Raw genomic sequence first — 5420 nt, forward strand, 5'->3', positions numbered from 1 at the left:
AAGGTCCTCAACAAACTTTCATGAGCTGATCCCTAGACTTGAGAATATGTTACCTCACATGGAAAGGAGTCTTTGCAGACTTCATCAAGGTTAAGGACCTTGAGATAGGAGATTATCCTGTATTATCCAGTGGGCTCCTGTAGTTACAGGAGCCTTTAAAAGTGGAAGAGAAAATCAGTGAGAGGGAGACTGACAATGGAGGAAAAATCAGAGAGGCAACATTTCTGTTTTGGAAAAAGTCTAGAAAGAAGATTGAGAGTCAAGAAATGTGGGCCATTTCTAGAAACTGAGAAAGTAAAGGGTTTGCCCTTAACTCTCCCAACACTTTGATTTTAGTCCAGTAAAATCTACAATGGACTTCTGGCCTATAGAACTATAAGGTAATATATTTGTGTTGCTAGAACAGCTAAGTTTGTAGTAGTTTGCTATAGCTATGACAGAAAATGAACACAGAATGTACAGCTCCCCACTAAAGTGAGTTAAAAGTGGGTTTGAGAGTTGACTTTCCAGAAAAGTTAATGACATATAAATAAGTTAATGTCAATAATAACCATCCAAACTATTCTGTGTGTGTGTGTGTGTGTGTGTGTGTTTAAAACTGGATTTTAGTTATTAATAGAATGTGTTTTCATGAGGCAGGGAGAGGTTCATTGAGGAAGATGTATAATTTTCTGCAGATGAGGATGATTCACCTGAAGTCTAATGAAAACTACATGGTGAATTCCATGTACATCTTTTCCCAGTGGGAAAATGAAGGTGATGACCACCAGTGCACTGTTGGCCCTGAGAGGCCATAAGGAGGAATGGTCTAGGTGCAGGCGTGAGCGTTGAACCTAAGTATTTATTCTCCTTTCAGTTCTCTGTGTTGCTGGGAACATACCTGAAGAGACAGATAGGTTATTAGGGCAATAAAAACCAGAGATGTGTGATGTGAGACTCATTACTTGCTTTTACTGTCCAAACAACGAGGAAGAGTAATTTGTAAGTATTCTTTCACAATGGTGTTGGGAAGGAATTCTTCTTCCTCCTTAGCTGTAAAAAGGCACCCAGGAGGATAAATGAAATTGCATCATGAATTTTTTTGATCCTGCTTTGTCTTCAGCAAAATGCGTTTGCTAAAAAGTGGGATTTATGGGAAATAGACTCCTATTCTCTCTACGAGTTCACCTGCTGGCACAGATCAGACAATAATGGCTGTGTGATAAAGAGCTTCTGCCCTCATGATGGAATGGAGCTGCCCCAATGTAAGTGCTTCAAGGTTCATTTCCATCTTTGCTTTCTCCAAAGTACAAATCATTTGCTGTTTTATTTTAATTCACCCTTGCTCTTTGCAGCCCCATTTCTTTGTTACTTAGTTTTTATTTCATAATCATAAACTTAACTTTGCAATTCAGCTAGATTTGGAGGAGAATAAGGAAAAGATGGAACCCAAAAAACTTCAGCAAAAGCACAGGTTACAGGACACAGTGAGCAAATGGGGTGGAGGGGTGCTCTCCCGAGCTACAGAAGGAATGGTTCTGGTGGTTAAGAGAAAATGCAAGTCACATTCATTAGTTGTCCACAGTCAGCCATGGTGATCTTCTTGCTGGTCTTGCCATTCTTAGACCCAAAGTACTCATGGATGCTACCATATTCATGAGCTCATTCACCTTGCCAAGGACCACTTGCTTGCCAGCCAAACGTTCAGTCTTGGCAGTGCAGATGAAAAACTGAGAACCGTTTGTTTTGGGTCCAGCATTTGCCATGTACGAGATGCCAGGACCTGTATGTTTCAGGATGAAGTTCTCATCATCAAATTTTTCACTATAGATGGACTTGCCGCCAATACCATTATGGTGTATGAAGTCACCACCTTGACGCATAAACCCTGGAATCATTCTGTGAAAACAGGAACTCTTATAACCAAATCTTTTCTCTCCAGTGTTCAAAACATGAAAGCTTTCTGCTGTCTTTGGAATTTTGTCTGCAAGCAGCTTGAAGGAGACATGGCCCAAGGGCTCGCTGTCAACAGCAGTGTCAAAGAATACAGTGGGGTTGACTGTGGTTGAGGGTAAGAGACTCAGATGGTGGTGTCTGCAAAACCACACCCCTTCTTTATTCATGTTTCTAGTAATTAGGGGTTGGGTAAGAAGCTTTACACAGTATAACTAGTCCTGAGAATTGGCGAATCTCTTTGCTCACCCAATTTGGGACTTCACCCAAGTCAATTGGTGTCAGATGTTTCCCATACTCCTAAAGATTTCTTTCTTGAACATTATTATGGGTTTAATTATGCCCCTCCCCATCAAATACATAAGTTAAAGTCCTAACTCCTAGTAACTCAGAATGTGACCATATTTGGAGATGGGCTCTGTAAAGAAATAAGTTCAAATGAGACCATTAGGGTGAGCCTTAAACTAAAATGACTGGTGTCCTTTGAGAAAAAGAGATTGGGACACAGAGGAACAGAGTTAAGGCAGCTATCCGTAAGCCACAGACAGAGGCTTCAGAAGAAATCCACTCTACCAACTTGGGCTTCTAGCAACAGAACTGTGAGAAAGAAAATTTCTGTTGTTTAAACTGTGTGGTTTGCTGGCAGCCCTCTCACTCTCATAGACCGAAACTATTTGTGTGTTTACTGTTAGGAGAAGTCTCTATATCTAAGAAAAATATTTTTAAAAAACAGCTGTTTCTAAATAGTGACCTTTCACTATGCCTTCATGGACAGGTTAGGAATTTCTTTAGAAAATATCCTGAAAATACTAAGAAAATCTGAGTAGTAGACAAACAAGAGGTGTAGCGATTGTTATCACAACCACTTTTTTTTTAATTGAGAAATTTTTGCTGTAGGCTGTGTGAGCTCGCCAGAGAGACCGAGAGAAAGACAGTAAGAAATCATCCTCCCAGGGTGAATGGCCACGCTGCAATCCCTTCTCCTCCATTCTCCTCTCAGGAGTTTGGGTATGCCTGCACATGCAGCTGGCATGAGTTTTAAGTTGCTAGGTCCAAGACTCAAACCGTGGTTGACTACCTAGGAATCCAGTGACATGAGCATTACACTATGTGCTGGCCTCTCAACCACTTATTTTTACAAATGTGGAAAATTAAACCTAAAAATGTGTAGAGACTCTGTCAAGGTTGTTCTTCCAGTTGACAGATAGGCCAGGATGATGGACACAAGTCCCAGATTCCTAGCCCACTGCTTTCTAACTCACGCCAGAACGACTATGAAAACTGGGAAAGAAACTAGTGTAGTCAGGGCGGCAAAAAGGAATCAACTGGGCGGAAGTGGAGGGTGGGGACAGTCTACCTGGATATGGCAATGCTGAGTTCTAATTTTCCACCTAATCGATAATCAAAATTGTGAAATATTTCAAACTGTTCAGGCCAAACAGTTCTGGACTTGTGTTTCATAATCACTTCAGGGAATTCCTTGTACTTTTGGCATTCTACAGTTCTCTGATGTTACAGTGTTCCTCCCCGGGACGCTGGGGAGCTCCATCATGTCCTCACCCCGCCGTGATGCACTTCATGATGGGGCACGCCACTCTTTGTAACCTGGGCATGCTTCCTTGCCTCTCTGATGGCCTCATCTGTTCCTCATCTGACCTCCACTTCACTCTCACCCCCAGACCTTGTTGTTCAAACCCATCTTTTTCTAGAAGCTCTATGAAGGACAGAAAGTCTATATAAATCATAAAGTAAGTAAAGATGCAATGTTATTATCTTAATATTTTCTTTTTCTCACCAACCCTTCACTCTGGGAGCATACTGAGTCTACCATGGCCCTGCACGCTGGTGACTACTAGTACCAGCCTGCCAGCCAGTGGGCGCCAGAGCAGGACTAAAGCAGCAGATAGTGTAGATGCCCGGAGTCACGGCTCTGCACAGGCTCAGTAACGACAAAAAAAAGCAGAGCCTGCCATTTAGGATTTAGAAGATTAAGCCCATTTAATAGAGCACGAAGGAAGGGCCAGCACTGAGCTGAGTGATGATTTCTCTGGCTATCAAAAGGGCAGAATTGCCTTATACTAACCCTCTGACTCCTTAGGTCAAGGCTCTCCAAATTAGTTCTATAGGCTACCATCTGCAACAGAGTCGAGATTATACAGGGCCAGCAGATGGCATAGCAGTTACGTGGCTGAACTCTGCTATGACTGACTGAGGTTTGAGTCCCAGACCCAGTGGCTTGAAAATCTAGCCAGGCTATGTACCCAAAATCCCACGAGGAGAATGGAGAAGGGATTAGGGATTGCAGTGTGACTGTCCTCCGGGGGCGGGGGGGGGTGGTTTGAAGTGATTTCTTTGAAGTGGTTAGTACTTTCCCTCTCACTGTCTCTGTCTTGCTCTCTCTCCAATGAGCACATGTGCTCTATGACAAAAACCTCTAAAAAATGCAGATTATATACCAACTGTATGCATTTTATGACAGAAATGCAAAGATCTGAGGATTTGATAGTAGGGAGGATAAGTGTAGATATCAGAGACTTTAAAAGAGGGGAGTAGATGGGAGAGAGTGGGTGGAAGGGGCAAAGGAAAATAACATTTAACAAACAAAAAAGAATGCAATGCGCTCCATGTAAAATGACGTAGATGGGAATATGCCTGGTTTGATTGTCATACACTGCACACATAAATTTCAGAGATGTACACGGATGGGATTGTTTCTAACGAAGATTTCTGAACTCCTTTTTCAGACTTACTATTTAGCAACTTGCCAAAATCAGGGTGATAACCTGTAGAACACTAGCCAATTTTTGTTATATTTGTTTTTTAAAGCAATGAAATAAATGTCTGATAGTATCAAAAGACTTTGGCCAAATAGTTATTTTACTATCCCTTTGTTTAAAAAAAAAAAAACAATGGGGACCAGCAGATGGCATAATGACTGTGTCCCTGGACTCCCATGTAGTGGACTGTGATTAGAGTTCTGGACCCGGGGGCTTAAAACTCACGGCGGGCGCGTGTGCGTGCGTGCCCAAGATCCCAAGAGGAGAATGGAGGAGAAGGGATTGTGGCGTGGCCATCCCTCCTGGGGGTTGATTTCTCGCTTTCTGTCTCGCTATCTCAGTCTTTCTGGCAAGTGTATGCAACCTATAGCAAAAACCTCTAAAAAAAAAAAAAAAAAAAAAAAAAAAAAAAAAAAACCACTGTGTTTTTCAACAGGAACTATATTCACCATGGGCCAAAGGATTGATGGAACAGAGTGTTCTGCCTCTGTCGGATCCAGTGTATTCAGTTTAGGGAACCACCCCTGTTACTGAAGCGTGCTAAAAATGTTTATGAAACCAGAGTGTCAGGGCTCAGGCCTTGGCCTCTGCATGCTTATTCTCCTGTGCAGTTCTCCATTTACTAAAATAGGAAACCAACTTCCTCTAATTTTCATCCCCAATCCTTGTGGTTAATACTATTGGGGAAATACAAGGAGGGAGAGAAGACAG

At 42.2% G+C, this 5420-nt stretch overlaps 1 pseudogene; it reads right to left on the reverse strand.

Moving 5' to 3' along the window:
* Window positions 1–1524: 1524 nt before the first annotated feature.
* On the reverse strand, window positions 1525–2102 carry LOC106735134 (peptidyl-prolyl cis-trans isomerase A pseudogene; annotated as a pseudogene).
* Between the last annotated feature and the right edge of the window lie 3318 nt (window positions 2103–5420).

Source organism: Tupaia chinensis, unplaced genomic scaffold (assembly GCF_000334495.1).
Source record: "Tupaia chinensis unplaced genomic scaffold, TupChi_1.0 Scaffold000314_1, whole genome shotgun sequence".
NCBI lineage: Eukaryota > Metazoa > Chordata > Mammalia > Scandentia > Tupaiidae > Tupaia > Tupaia belangeri.